The 14,211-nt window shown below is 37.8% G+C and overlaps 1 long non-coding RNA gene across 1 annotated transcript; it reads right to left on the bottom strand.

Annotated features, from left to right (window-relative positions):
- Positions 1–4,714: 4,714 nt before the first annotated feature.
- Positions 4,715–5,599, bottom strand: LOC145792293 (uncharacterized). The gene is made up of 3 exons (XR_014331682.1): positions 5,474–5,599; positions 5,287–5,381; positions 4,715–5,021 (listed from the first exon to the last, which is right to left on the bottom strand). It is a non-coding gene; the product is annotated as an uncharacterized LOC145792293 (long non-coding RNA).
- Positions 5,600–14,211: the final 8,612 nt, after the last annotated feature.

The raw sequence follows: 14,211 nt of genomic DNA, 5'->3' as shown, positions 1-14,211 counted from the left end.
TCCCATGTCGGTTTGTTGACCTCTTGCATGCATAATACACTTGCCTTGTATTCCTCCATTTTGCCTAGAAATACATCTTGACTTTGGACCATCACGTTTGCATGCTTTGGCTTAGCTTTGTGAAGTTTTTGGTCATGTTCTAACATGTTTAAGATCTGTCTTGAGTCTTTGGAGCCATGCTTGCCATGCTTTATATAGCCTCTTTGTATTATAACTTGTTGGCTTCGGGTGTGTGAGTTGTTAGCATGCCTCATTTGGTCTATTTTAGTGATTTAAAATCATTTGTCATGCCATTTCAGTTCATGTTTTATGCCTACATGCTTGCATTTGTTACCCTTTTAATGCCTTGAAGAGTTGTGGTCTTATGCTCCATGTTTGAGCTTGTGTGCATGCCTCTTTGTTTAAGTCATTTGGGCTGCCATATCAGTGGGTTTTGGGGCATATTTTGATGCATAAAAACTCTGTTTTGGGTTTCTTAGCTCATACCATGTTTGCTTGGGGTAGGTGCTGAGCAATGCTCTCTTTTGTGGCCTTCACCTTCTATTTTGCATCCATTCCCTAGCATATCTTGGTGTCATCTTTTGCATACTTCTCAGAGTTTAACATGAGTGTTTAATGTCCAAACGTATTGCCCTTAAGTATGCTTAGAGTTATCCCCTTTCATGCTTAGGTGATAGGCCTTGGTGTGTGTATGCTTGCATGCATAAGTTTTGCCTTTTTTTTGACTCTTTTGGCCACTGTTTTAGGGTGGGCTGAGGCCTTCTCATTTCAGTATGAGCCCATCCTTGCACACTTTGCATGTTTAACATGTTGCATTGTATTGGTTGCATGCTTACATTGCATCATGTTCGCATGTTTGCACGTTACTTAGCTGAATTGCATTATATAGTCTTGTTGTATGCTTGACATGTTCATATTGCATTAGTGTAGCCTTGCATGAGTTGCATCAATTTGCATTGTATATGGCATACATGCATTGCATCGCTTAGTTTGGGGTGTCAAACCAAGCAAGAGGGGAGAGGTGTGTTCGTACCCGAAGTGATGAAACACGTCTCAACCCTCGGTCGCCAATACCCTTGATCTCAACATGATAGGCTGTTAGCACTCATTTGTTTGTTGTATGCATCTACATTAAGTTGCTAACTTGGCTTCTTAGGCTCATGCCTCGAATTGCGTAGTTGATGGCCCAAGGGTCGAAGGCCATGCTCCCTTGAGTCCATTGCATGATAGGGAGTGTGGCCATGCTCACATTTGCTTGAAAATTCCATGCCATACACTGCTTGCCCTCTGCTGCTATCAACTGTAGGATTCTGCAGGAAGCAGTGGCCGGCCGGCCACCTACAGTGCCGACCGACCATCAGTGGCTGGCCGGTGGTACAAAAGTTGGCCGATAATCTCATTACCATGGCCGGTGAACTTTAACTCTGGTCGGTGACATCCCAGAGCACTCAGAGGATGATCCAAAAGGGGTCTAGAGACTTTCAGAATTTTCAGAGGAGCAAGGCAGTGAAAACAGAGGCAGCAGTGCTATGGCAGCGAGTTTCCGGGCGAGACGAGTCAAGCATGCATCATTCACACATTCCGAGGCAGGGCTGCGACCACCTTTCTTCTGCATTTAATTTGTTAATTAGTTAGGAATTCTGTAATAATTAATTTAGCGGTATTCATTTGCTTGTATAATATTTATTCAGACCCTCTGAGTGAGGGCAATTGTGTAATAAGTGTGCGTAAGTGTGTGTATGTCTCCCAACCCCACGTCTTTCTTCCCTTTATTTACTAGCGTTCGTTGGTTAGTCTAGGGCATGTTTCAATTAGCATACAGTATGATAGCATGTTTGCATCCATTCATTCGTTTTGCATACACCAGGCTCGGCCCATCATTCTAACTGCATTTGTATTTCAAATCCAAATTGAATACGTGCTAATTGTAGCATTTCACATGTCATCGTAGATTAGCTGAGCCTATCTTAGTTGCATTTCGCATGTGTTGCATTAGCCATCTTAACATGAACTAGGATCATGCATATGATTACTAACTAGTTTCTGTTTTGGCTCGGAGTACTCGGTGAGTTCTTAAGCTTTAGCATCTTTGCATGCGTGTGAGTGTTGCCACGACAGCATGCTTACCATGAGGCTATTTGCTTATGTGATATAGCTGCTTGAATGCCTGTGGATGGAGGTTAAATTACCTAAATTGGGATAATGCATTAAAACTGTGAGTTTTAAGCCCACTAGATGGTGGCAAAACCATGTTTTATAAGCCCACCCGAGGGTGGCAAAACCTGCATTTTAGCCTACTTACGAGTAGCAAACCATTTTCAAAACAAGTAAGCAATGTTTTGTTCCAAATTAGGCGATTAGGTCTATACTTGTTTGCTATGTGCATAACATAGTACTTCTAGGCTAATAACCAGAATAGGAACACATAATGCTTTCAAAACAAGATATCACGGTTAGTAGAGGCCGATCTTTGATTGGGCGAGAGGGGGTGCTCATAGCTGACCTTCCCCAATTGTGCCCAAGTTCCCGAGCCGAGGCAACTTTGGTGATGACGGACATGTGGCCTTTGGCACCGAGTCAAGGTTTCCAAAATTTTCCAAAATAAAATATTTAGGTGGCGACTCTGTATCTGGCAAAGCAGCCAATGTTTGGCACTTCTTTTCTAAAAATCTGTTTTCTAAAATGATTTGCCGGATTTGGACTCTTTGGTTCAGATTAAGAACCGTGACAATTTGAGAGTCTTGAACTGTAGTGAACCCAATATGAACAGAACGAGAGTCATTCTCCCGGGGCGTTCGGGGACATCTACAGTTTCTGGTGACTCCGCTGGGGAGTTAATGAGAACTTGACTCGAACTCGTGGTATCTTGTTTTGATTACACTTATATGTTTCTTTGCATTGCATTTGCATTGGTGCGCTTAGGACACCGTGTTTGCCATCTGCTATTCCTGAGCGGTTAGCCTGAGGCTGCGTGCCATAAGGTTGACCGGTTACGGGCTCTGCCAGTATGGGAACACAAACCCCGATTTTACCGGGGCACCCTTTTTGACCATTCAACCTAGTGCATATTCGGAATCCATAGTGACCATTCCAAACAAGGACAGGTTGCTTACCCAATGTTAGGTTGTTTGAAACCACTGCGTACGTAGCGAAACCCTAGCTCCTGACAAAATAGGACAGGGAAACCCTACCCCAACATAGGGGTGTTTTGGCTCTCACTTATCTGCTATGTGCTTTAGAGTGTGTCTCTACAGGAATGCATGTATCAGTTTGCAAGTTTGGGCATCAGGCCTACGGGCGCCAGTTCAGTGTTTAAGAATCAGTTATTTGCGGGTATCAGGTTCAGTTTTGGGAACAGTGATTCGGGGACAATAATCAGTGTTGAGGAACAGTGTATTCAGCTTATCAACCGTGTGTTGTGATACCCGACTGCGTGCTGTGTGTATTTATTTTACGCTGTTATGCTGCCCGTTTGTCTGGTTATTTATTTCATTGTTGCTTTATTTATCTTCTTGCTAGGTAGTTTAGCACGATTGCTTCTGACCCAGTAGATATTCCCCAAGCACTTTGGACTAGAGGTCGTCGACTCCATCGATCTGAGGATCTGGTTGACGGACAACCAGTGTTTTATTCTCTACCCCCGGTTATCAGACGAAAGCCGAGAAGACGCAGTGTGTCTGAGTAGAGATTGCCAAAACAGTGGTCGACCCTACCAGTGGACAATTAGGCTGAGGTCTAAATTTTCACCACAGAGAGGGAATATGTACCAGTAATTTAATCCAAACAAAGCAGTATGGCAATCTTAGAGGAGATGGTGTGCCAGCTCTAGGAAAGCATGAAAATTATGCAATAAGATGTTGTCCAACAGGCGGAGTTCGCCAAGCAACAAGCCATGGTTATGACTGAACAAGCAGAGTTAATCATAAGGCTACAGCAGCAAGCCGGGACATCTGCTTCGCATCAGGCCCCTCCCCCACCAAGGGTTCCGATACCCAAGGAGACACCAAATGTTCAAAATGTCCAAGAGGATATAGACATTCCAACGGGACCGGCTCCGCCCCCGATTCTACCGCAACTATCCAAGGCGCCCACGCCTATCAATGTACCTGACTCTCCCTTCGAGTTTGAAGTGGACCCCACAGCGCTGAAGCTAAGTAAGCTAGAAAGATGTTTAAGAAATCCCAAGGAGTCAAGTCCATTCCCTCCCTACTACAAAAACAGATAAAGATCACACTTTTTTTGTGTGATGTTTGTTATTTAATCACACCTTTTTAGTTTTATTCAAGTGTGATCTTTGGGAGTGTGATTAAAAGGGCTCATTTTTAATCACACCTTTTAAGTGTGATTGATAACATTTAGATCACACCTTTTAAGTGTGATTAAAAACATTTAGATCACACCTTTTAAGTGTGATTGATAATATTTAGATCACACCTTTTAAGTGTGATTAATAACATTTAGATCACACCTTTTAAGTGTGATTAAAATATGTAGATCACATCTTTTAAGTGTGATTAATAACATTTAGATCACATCTTTTAAATGTGATTAATCAATAATAAAACCTGTGATAATAAACATTTAGATCACAGATTTTAAGTGTGATTAATATCTAATAAAACACGTGATTAATAATCAGATAAGGTCACATGTTATATGCATTTGAAGAATGTAATACACACTATATACTATATTTTGAATCACAACCATATATTGAATGGAATAACGTCATATATTTCATAAATGAAAGTTAAATGTTCAAAAAGTATATACAAAGGAATTAGTAAAAAGTTTTTAACTGTGCTTACATATATTAAAAAATAAAAATAAAAACTTGAAAAAACTAAGTTGTTGAATTCTTTGACCATATTTTGCATTTCTCCAATAAATTTATGACCTGAAAAATAAAAACACAAATTAATTCAGAAACCGCTAGAAGCATATGAATAAACTTAATATTTTTGTAGAGACTTACAAAAGACAAAATCGAACATTTTCTCATCACACTGACTCTTCATCTCCTGCATCAATAGAAAATGAATAACAACTTTGATTGTTACTAATATAAACTGTTTGGATTACCATATAAAAACATGACATATACATAGAATCAATAAATCCAAAATGAAAATCTTCAATGTATGAGCAGATATTTTAAAGTCAAAAAACCAAATATACATAGAATCAACAAATCTAAAATGAAATCTTGAAGTGATTATATATTCTTTACCAACTAAAGAAATTGTTGATTAGTAATTTAAAGAACGGAAATTATATCATACTTACATTGGATTTCAACTCATATTCTTTAGTACGAAATTAATCCATTCAACTCGCACTTCATCAAGTTCGGTTTCCGTGTAAGTCTTTTTTCCATTGAACTACAAGAGGTTATTTACAAACAATTAGATAATGAAGAAGATATACAAGTATCATGAATATAATAGTAATAAAAGTTTAGAATTTATCTCACATTTTGTTTTCTTAGGATGCTTTGATCTCTAATGAGGTCTTTCATATACCGCATTACATAAAACCCACATTCCACGTTTGTAAGTTGTTGTGGGGACTACATAAAAGTATTTTCATTATTATTAGAAACTATATATAAAGTGTTATGATCAAGCTGAACAATCATTAGCATAATATAAGTATGATAAAATTAGAGAAAATGATATTGATTACCTGAACTACTTTCCAAACAAACTGGATTGGTCCTCCTCCTCCTTTGGGTAGTTTCATAAATTTTCAAAGCACTTTACAAAAGAAATTCCAAATGTCAAAATATTTTTAGAGTAGCTCAAATTGCTTTAAAATGTACAAACTAGCCAAACTTACGTGTTTATTACAATTTCAAAGCTTGTGTTTATTTTAGAATTAATGGGATCAAGTAAATACACAATCATCAATGTTAGATCAATGACTAACAATATCCAATGGTACCTACAATTGAACAAGTCACAAGTATAAGCTTAATAAGTTTATTATCATTTGAACACATGAAATAAATAGTTTTAGATAATTATCCAATATTATAAGGAATTAAAACCAATTGTTCTAGCATAGCCTCCTCTAATCTTCTTGCAAGCAACACTGATTTTCATTTCTCCCCAGCCATAGTTTTTTACTAACGACACAAGGGTTAACAAATACAAATTGTTTCCTCCAATTGGAAGCCTTCAACACTTGATGGAGATGACTAATAAAATAAATAAATTTTAATTAAATTCGTAATTCATAAAACACTGGTATTTTATCATCTCAATTTATTTACTTGTGTTAAAGAAATGTGACAGAGCATTGCCATGCATAATATTTACTCGTGAATATTTTAAATGAAAAATGCTCTCTTGTAGAAAAATTATGATGGTATGTATAGCATAATAGCAATTTCATTTTGGAAAATATTTTTTGACAACATTTTGACTATGCAAAGTAATTAGAGACTTGTCCCAATAAACTATTTCATGATGAATGATTGTACAAGATTTATATAATGAAAATTTTATTTTAATTTTTTTTTAAAAAAAGATGAAATTTTAAAATTTAAACTATGTAGGTTGCTAGGATAGTTATAAGAATATATATAAACATATATACAAGACTCTTTGTATAATTAAGAAAAAAACCTTCATTCAAATTAGATAAACCCGGTAAAGTGAAAGGACAAAACCGGAAAACAAAATACAACTCTCAAAGCAACTTATAGATATAAGTTCTACTCTCCTCACAATGAACTTCATTTTGAGCCAAAAATCATCACTCACCAAATTCATGTCTCCCTATCTCAAAACACTCTACTTGGGGCAGATTCTTTGTTTTCATGCTGTCCAAAAAACAAACAAACAAACAAACTCACAAGCTCAACATAACTTGTCTACTAGCCACTCCTTCCGACTATATGTTCACAATCTCACATAACCATTTCATCAAACAACTGATAAACATATTATCAAACCTCTCCTATCCAAACAAGAAGCTAGTTACAGAAATATGACTCTAAAATGCCCATAATAATGCAAGATTAAAAGCCTTAGCATAACAAGAAGTTTTAGGAAAATGTGTGATTCGCAAGTGTAAAAGACTATATACTATATATAGTTGAAGTTTACCTATATAGAAATTTGTCAAGAAATAGTACAACAAATGACTGAAACAGAATTGTATTAATTTGAATTCTTTACAAAAATACAGTAGCCCATGTTGCAAAAAAATCGGCACTAGCAAGGTCGTCAATGTTGGAAAATCATTGTTGGTGCTTGAAAGTTGAAACTTCTTACCAGCTTCTGAGTTATTGGAGCGATCTTTAGTGTAGATGTTAAAATCGTTGTCTGAAGTGTACATCTAAGTGTAAGTGACATGAGAGAGGGCTTTTAAAACTGAATAATTATAGCATGTTACTAGAGGGAGACTTTAAACAACTAATTCCCAAGAACTTTCAAAATAAGGCATAACCTACCAAATGAGCAACACCTTGACAGCAAATCCAAAATTCAAGACACATCTATAAATCCAAATCCATATCCATGTCAACCAAAATAAAATGCATATATATATTAGTAAATAACAGAGCAATGAGAAACAAATCTGGAGAGTAAATAAGAGAGCAAAGAGAAAGAGAAACTTATCAGTTACCAAAAATAAATAAAAAAAAGATAAAATCAGTAAGAATAGCCCAATCATGTAGACTTCTCCACCCTCTGTTAAGCCCACCAACCATCAACAAAATCTTTACCCAATCATGTACTTTTGTAAGAAAACCTAGAAGAATTGCATGAGATGCACAATAACGCTTTGAATGTGAATGCAATAGTTCCAAAGAAGTCACAAAAAGCCACACAAAATGTCTGAGCTACTTACCAATTCATGAGAGAGGGGATCAATGATTTGAAGGTGTAAATATATATATATATATATATATATATTCATTTGATGTCTTGCTCATGCTGCTTTCTTTGCTACTTGCTGAAGGTTTTTTGTTATGTAGTTACGGCATTTTATAGTTTTGGCTAGGTTGTTGTACATGTAGCAATTTTGGTTACATAAAGAGTTGATAAAAATAGTAAAGTATACCGACCCGTAGGTCCATTCACATTGACCTATCAAATTATCACATAAAGAGTTGATAAAAAGCACTAAAGTTTAATGTTAAAGATTACCCCTAGATGGATTAAAGAGCAAACAGATGGCTTTGTCTAGTAACTGATAGCAGTAACAAAGACAAAGACGAAGGGATCGGTAAACAAAAGGATATGCATAGAATATCCACAGAGACAGTGGTTCCCTCCATTCATCTCTATAAATAAAACAAAAGTTTCCAATTTTTTAGGAAATTGAAAAATAGTTGCTATACCAATTTGAGGAGCAGGAGCAATAGCACAAGAGTGTAACTTTCAAAATGGGTAGGCATGATAGCACTCAACAGCACCTATGTTATACAATTTTACATCTTAAAATTATTAGGTATTATATTTTTAATTATTTTATATTTTTGCCCTCATTTACCTCAACAACCAAGGACTATAAACAACCAAGCATGATCAAGCAAAACTGACAAAATAAATAAATAAATAAATAAAAGGTGTTGAACATAGATCCCATGAATGAGCGTATGAAGATTCTGTTATGGAATTAATAAATAATACCAATCTCCACAACTTGGATAAACAATCACACACACAATTAATCTAAAAATGGACAGGAAGATCAAACACTCAAACAAGAAACATAAGAGATTTATGTGGTTCACCCAAACAAAATAATTCTTTTTTTAAGAAAGCAAGCCTTTCATAAATGAATTTTTTTGGGGAGGTCAGACAATTTTTGTTCTCTCTATATATCAATCTCCAAGTTAAAGATAAATGAATTTTTCCTTACATCCATCTCATCATGGGACCAAATCATTAAGCACCCAAGCACAACAGCTCATGCCTCACCTTTGACATGCAAAACTTTTTCCTTACATATTCTATTGAGTTTCCAAAACTTGTTTTTTGAAATCTGTTTGAAAAACTAGAAACTAGTTTTTTTTTTATTTTAAATACACCGTTAAAAAAATTTAAAATTTTCAAAGATTATTTATGCCCCATAAAGAGAAAAACATATGAAAATAATGATTATTTTTTAATTTTTTTCAACTGAACTTGTTTTTGAAAAAAAAATTTAGAAACAAATTCTAAAAACTCAACCAAACAGCATAAACTATCTAAGTTAGAGTTAAGAACTACAAAGTACCAACCAATACTAAATGAAGCTTCATCAACTCCAGCCTTTTTGCTAAATATTCTAAATTAATAGAGTTATAGAACCAGTACTTGAAAAGTGTTGCAAAGCAAACAAGTCACCTTTAACAAAAACAAAGAAAAATTAACGTTCATAACTTATTACCTTCCAAACCATAAAAAAATAGAGAAAGAAAAACACGACTCTGTCTACCCTTTCTAGCCATGTAAAACACATCCAATTTGAATGGGAATTTCTGGTTCACTAGTCTAACCAGCTAATCTGGAACTTCAATGTTAAATGCAATGCTGCATGTGCTTGGACACAGGACACCCATCGATACAATTGACATGGATAAGTTGATACAACAAGCCTTTTTTATTTTAATTTTACTTTGGTGAAAAGGAAAATTTATAAAATAAATATATATAATGACACTTAACAGAGGCCAATAGAGTAGTGAGTTTCGCTATTTCGACACTCAACCACTGATTGCAAAGAGTGACAATCATCATTCGTATGGTTCGAGTAGGAAGGATAGCAACCTTCAAATGATCCAAGCATAGCAAGTTTCTATAATTAAGAACCGACGGAAGAACAGAAAAGAAAATTCCAAAATATATAGAAGGCCAACCAAATACACATCCTTAGCATACATACAAATACAATACACCCAACAAGTTAAAAGACCAATCAAATACATATCCATATCCAATACCACAAGGCTATGTTTGTTTGGGCGGACTGGATTAGCATTCCCATGACTAATAGTCCTAAGACTACGAATCTGTTGGATTATCTATCCTATCTTAACTAATAGTCAAGTTTAAAATAATTAGTCTGTACTTCAATTGTTTAACCAAATATCGAATTAATAATTTTATTGGACTATTAGTGCAATCCCAAGCTCATGTCCACCCAAACAAACAAGGCCCAAGAGGATAAATACACATACAGAGAAGAAAATTAATTAGTCCAACTCCTTGTCTTATTATGCAAGTCCTTTCTGGGAGTAATTAATTGTTTTCCTCAACACCCATATTCTAAAATGTTCACACATGACAAGTTTTAGCATGCTTTATTGTTTCTCTGAGTACACCCTGAAATGTGTAGTAATTGACGATGATTCACTATAAAGATTTCCCGGAAATGAAGAGCTTACATTCCAACTTAGATCTAGAATTTTGCCTTGCATCTATTTAGCTTATACAAAGCATCAGTTCTTTGTGTCTAATGAAGGCATAGGAACTCAGCTTAAACGTGGAAAGGGGGGATTGAAAACTATAGCGATCCCGGATTTACCCTTGTTGTATAGTGATCCGGACATGTGTCCGTGGATGTTGGTAGTTGATTATTATCTTGTTTACATCCTTTTTACTTCGTATTTGAGTTATAGGATGTGTTGGGCAGGTTTGTTACAGGTTGGTTGAGTTTAGAAACCAAAACTAGTTGCCCAGATTTTGACCTGTACGCTCGAGCGGGGGTTTTGGTGCTCGAGCGGGAATTGCACCCATCCAGTATTTCCTGTGCAGTGTTGGACGCTCGAGCGTGGGATTGGCCGCTCGAGCGGGGTTGTGTGAGTGCCACTCGAGCGGGGAGTTGGAAGCTCGAGCGGAGACCTGGTTTTGTAAAAGTTCTGGGAGTGTGCATCCGCCGCTCGAGTGGGAGTCTGTGAGTGACGCTCGAGCGGGGTGTTTGACGCTCGAGCGGGGCGACTGAGTTTAAGTTCCGTGTTTTGAATTTTCAAATCACTTTTTCACTTTCTCTTCTCTCTCCTACTTTTCCAAAAACACCATTGTTGAGCTTCTCACTCTAGAACTCTACCTTCTCTCTAGGTTTTGATCTAGTAGGAGTGATTTGCTCACCTTTGCCCTTTACAAAAAAGTTGTTGATCGTCGAGGGTTACATTTTAATCTGAAAATTTCGGGATTTGGAGCACGTTGGGTTTTGTCATCTTCTCCCTTGGGGCTCCGGATTTGAGGTAGGGATATCCTACTCCTCTCTATGGATTTTGTCTTTAAATTTTGGTATTTTGAGATGTTGGGGTTGGTTTGGTAATTTTTGTGAAAGTTTGGGGCTTTTGTGTTATTTTACAAAAGTTGGAGTTTTATTTATAATAAACCTAGATGCATGTTTGGCATAGAGAAATGGAATAAATGTTGAATCATTGATGAAAAAGGGACCTAAGGGTCGTGATGTTAATTATAGAAATGACCTAATTACATCGTTTGATTAATTGGGATAATTAATTGTGAGAAATGAGGAAATGAAATGAAATTGTCGAGATTGGGAATGTATGGGATTAAAGGGTGTAGTTGAATTATTTATCACTCACCGAAATGAAATGTTGATTGAATATCCAATTGTGCATTTATTTTCTGTTTAGAAATAATTGCTTTGGGCTATCGGTGGAGGATAGTCGTGATTGTTGTAGACAATGCATGATGATTAGGCAAACGGAAACTAATCAATAGAATGTATCATGGAAATTGACGGTTGATAGAATACATTAGCTGTATGTATTGTGTGATTGTATATAGAACCAATGCGCTTGTATACGTTATGTGTAGAGGAGGAGATGGGGGATGTACTCCGCAGTTTAGGGGAAGATGGAGGATGTACCTCTAAACCGGATAGTATTGGGAGAAGATAGGGGATGAACTCCGTAGATACAGCTCATACGCTTGTCTAGAGAAGTGAAGATAGAGCTCATATGCTTATCTTTGTGAAGTGTGGATATGGCTTATATGCTTATCTGTGAATGTGGGATATTGTTGTTATACATATCTGTTGAGAATGTGGATATAGCTTATATGCTTATCTGTGAATGTAGGATATTGTTGTTATACATATCTGTTGAGAATGGGGATATAGCTTACATGCTTATCTGTGAATGTGAGATATAGTTTTTATACGTATCTGTTGAAATGATGATAGAGCTAATATGCTTATCTATTGAAAAAGGGAAAATGAAAAGTAACTTGGACTTATAAGTCGGATGACATAAAAATGTGATTTATGTGGATGTATCAGTGTTGGCCATCTATCAATTGCTAATCTTTTAGTCATTGTTCATGGTTGGTTTAGTGTATTTCTACTGGGCTGTGGCTCACCCTATATGGGAATATCATTTTCAGGTACAGGTAGCATGCCACCTCCAAGGACATAGCTTGGGAGGCTAGATGCGAGCTGATTTTTTCTATTTAGTTTCTTTTGTTGTATTACATGTATATTCAAGCCAAGGGCTTAATGTGTAGATGAGTTAGCACTCTTTTGTTGTAACCAAGTGTTAACTTGGAAAGCTGTAAGCCCGTAGGGCATTTTGCTTTTTTTTGTTAACATGTAATTCATTTGTAATGAAACTCTGATGAATAGAAGGTTATGGTTATTTCATATGTCAATGAATGTCTTATTTGATGGGTTTAATGTTATTATTTTGAGGGCGTTACAACTTGGTATCAGAGCGTACCGGGTTCGAATACTTTGGGCACGTGAGAAGTGATTAGTATCACAATGGGTTTGTCTCGCTTGGTAGAGACTTAAATGTAGTGTCATATGCTATGTGCTTAATCGATAACATGCTTATGTGTTTATTTGGGTATGAGATATAGTTTCTAGGATGTTGATTGGATCCTTGGGTTGCTGGGAGTCTTGTTGGAAAAGCACTTGATCAATGCTGTTTCTAACCGGAACTCTAGTAATGCCTCGGGACTATCATTATCCGGAAACGAAATTCGTAAGTGCTTATGTGTTTATGTGCTTACGTGGAGTGAATTACAGTTGTCCATGCACTAGGATATGAGTGTTTAGTTTCGGCACATTTGTGAATGTGCTAACGTTCTGTATTACCTTTATTAGGATGTCAGGACGAGGAAGAGGTGCTAGGTGTGGTAGGCCTGCGAGGCAGGAAGTACCATTACCGGAGGAGGTTCCGGCAGTGCAGGAGGGAGTTGGCCAGGCCAATGTGGCTGAGCCAGCGGGTCAACAGGCTATGAGTGCCTTGGCCAGAGAGATAGCAGGAGCTTTGGGTATTCTTAGAGCTGGGAATCAGGCAGCTGAGGCAGGGCCTTCCTTCTTGAAGAGGGAGTTCTTCCGGTCTAATCCGGATGAGTTTATCGGGGATCCGAAGGAGCCACTGAAGGCTGATGAGTGGCTTGAGCAAATGAGTAAGACGTTCGAGATGCTTGGCATCGAGGACGGAGCACTGAAAGTGACCTTGGCATCCTTCCAGCTGAAGGGAGATGCGGGTCAATAGTGGAAGTACGAGAAGGCTCGTGTTGGGGGTACTTGGGAGGTGTTTGTGAATGCTTTTCAGGAGAGGTTTTTGTCTACAGCAGCTAAGGAGAAGCTGAGGGATCAGTTTAGCCGGCTTAAACAGCAGGGCTTGTCAGTGGCCGAGTTTGAGGCTACTTTTACCAGTCTGTCCAGGTTTGCACCTGAACTAGTGGCGTCTGAGGAACGCCGTTGCTATGAGTTTGAGCGGAAGTTGAGGCGGGGCCTCAAGTTGAGAGTTGGTGGGTCTTACATCCGAGAGTATAGACACCTGGTAGATGCCACTGCTCATATGGAAATTATGATGCAGGAAGAGGAGGAAGAGCAGAAGGGCTCTAAGAGGAGCCAGGATGGTCAGGGTGATGGCAAGAGGCAGAGGGGTTATAACCCTCAGCAGCCTCAGGGTGCAGTTTCTAGATCGACCTTTCCAGTGCCGAGTGCAGGCTCGGGGAGAGGCAATCAGGGAGAGTTTGCTTGTTACAAGTGTGGCTAGCTGGGTCACAAGGTTTCAGTTTGCCCGCAGAAGGGTGGGGGTTAGAGAGCTACTTCTTCTTCAGCTAGACCGCAGAGTCAGAGTTTGGGCAGGGGGCAGCCCTTGTCTTGTTATCAGTGTGGACAGCTTGGGCACCTGAAGAGGTTTTGCCCGCAGTTGAGTGCCACTTCGGGAGCGTCTGGTTCCAGGCAGACACAGAGTTTTCAGCCAGCTCAGTCTGTGCA

Source organism: Camellia sinensis, chromosome 6 (genome assembly GCF_055761805.1).
Source record: "Camellia sinensis isolate YWXY chromosome 6, ASM5576180v1, whole genome shotgun sequence".
Taxonomy (NCBI): Eukaryota; Viridiplantae; Streptophyta; class Magnoliopsida; order Ericales; family Theaceae; genus Camellia; species Camellia sinensis.
Note: the sequence above shows the minus strand (reverse complement) of the source record. Positions and strands in the feature narration are given on the sequence as shown.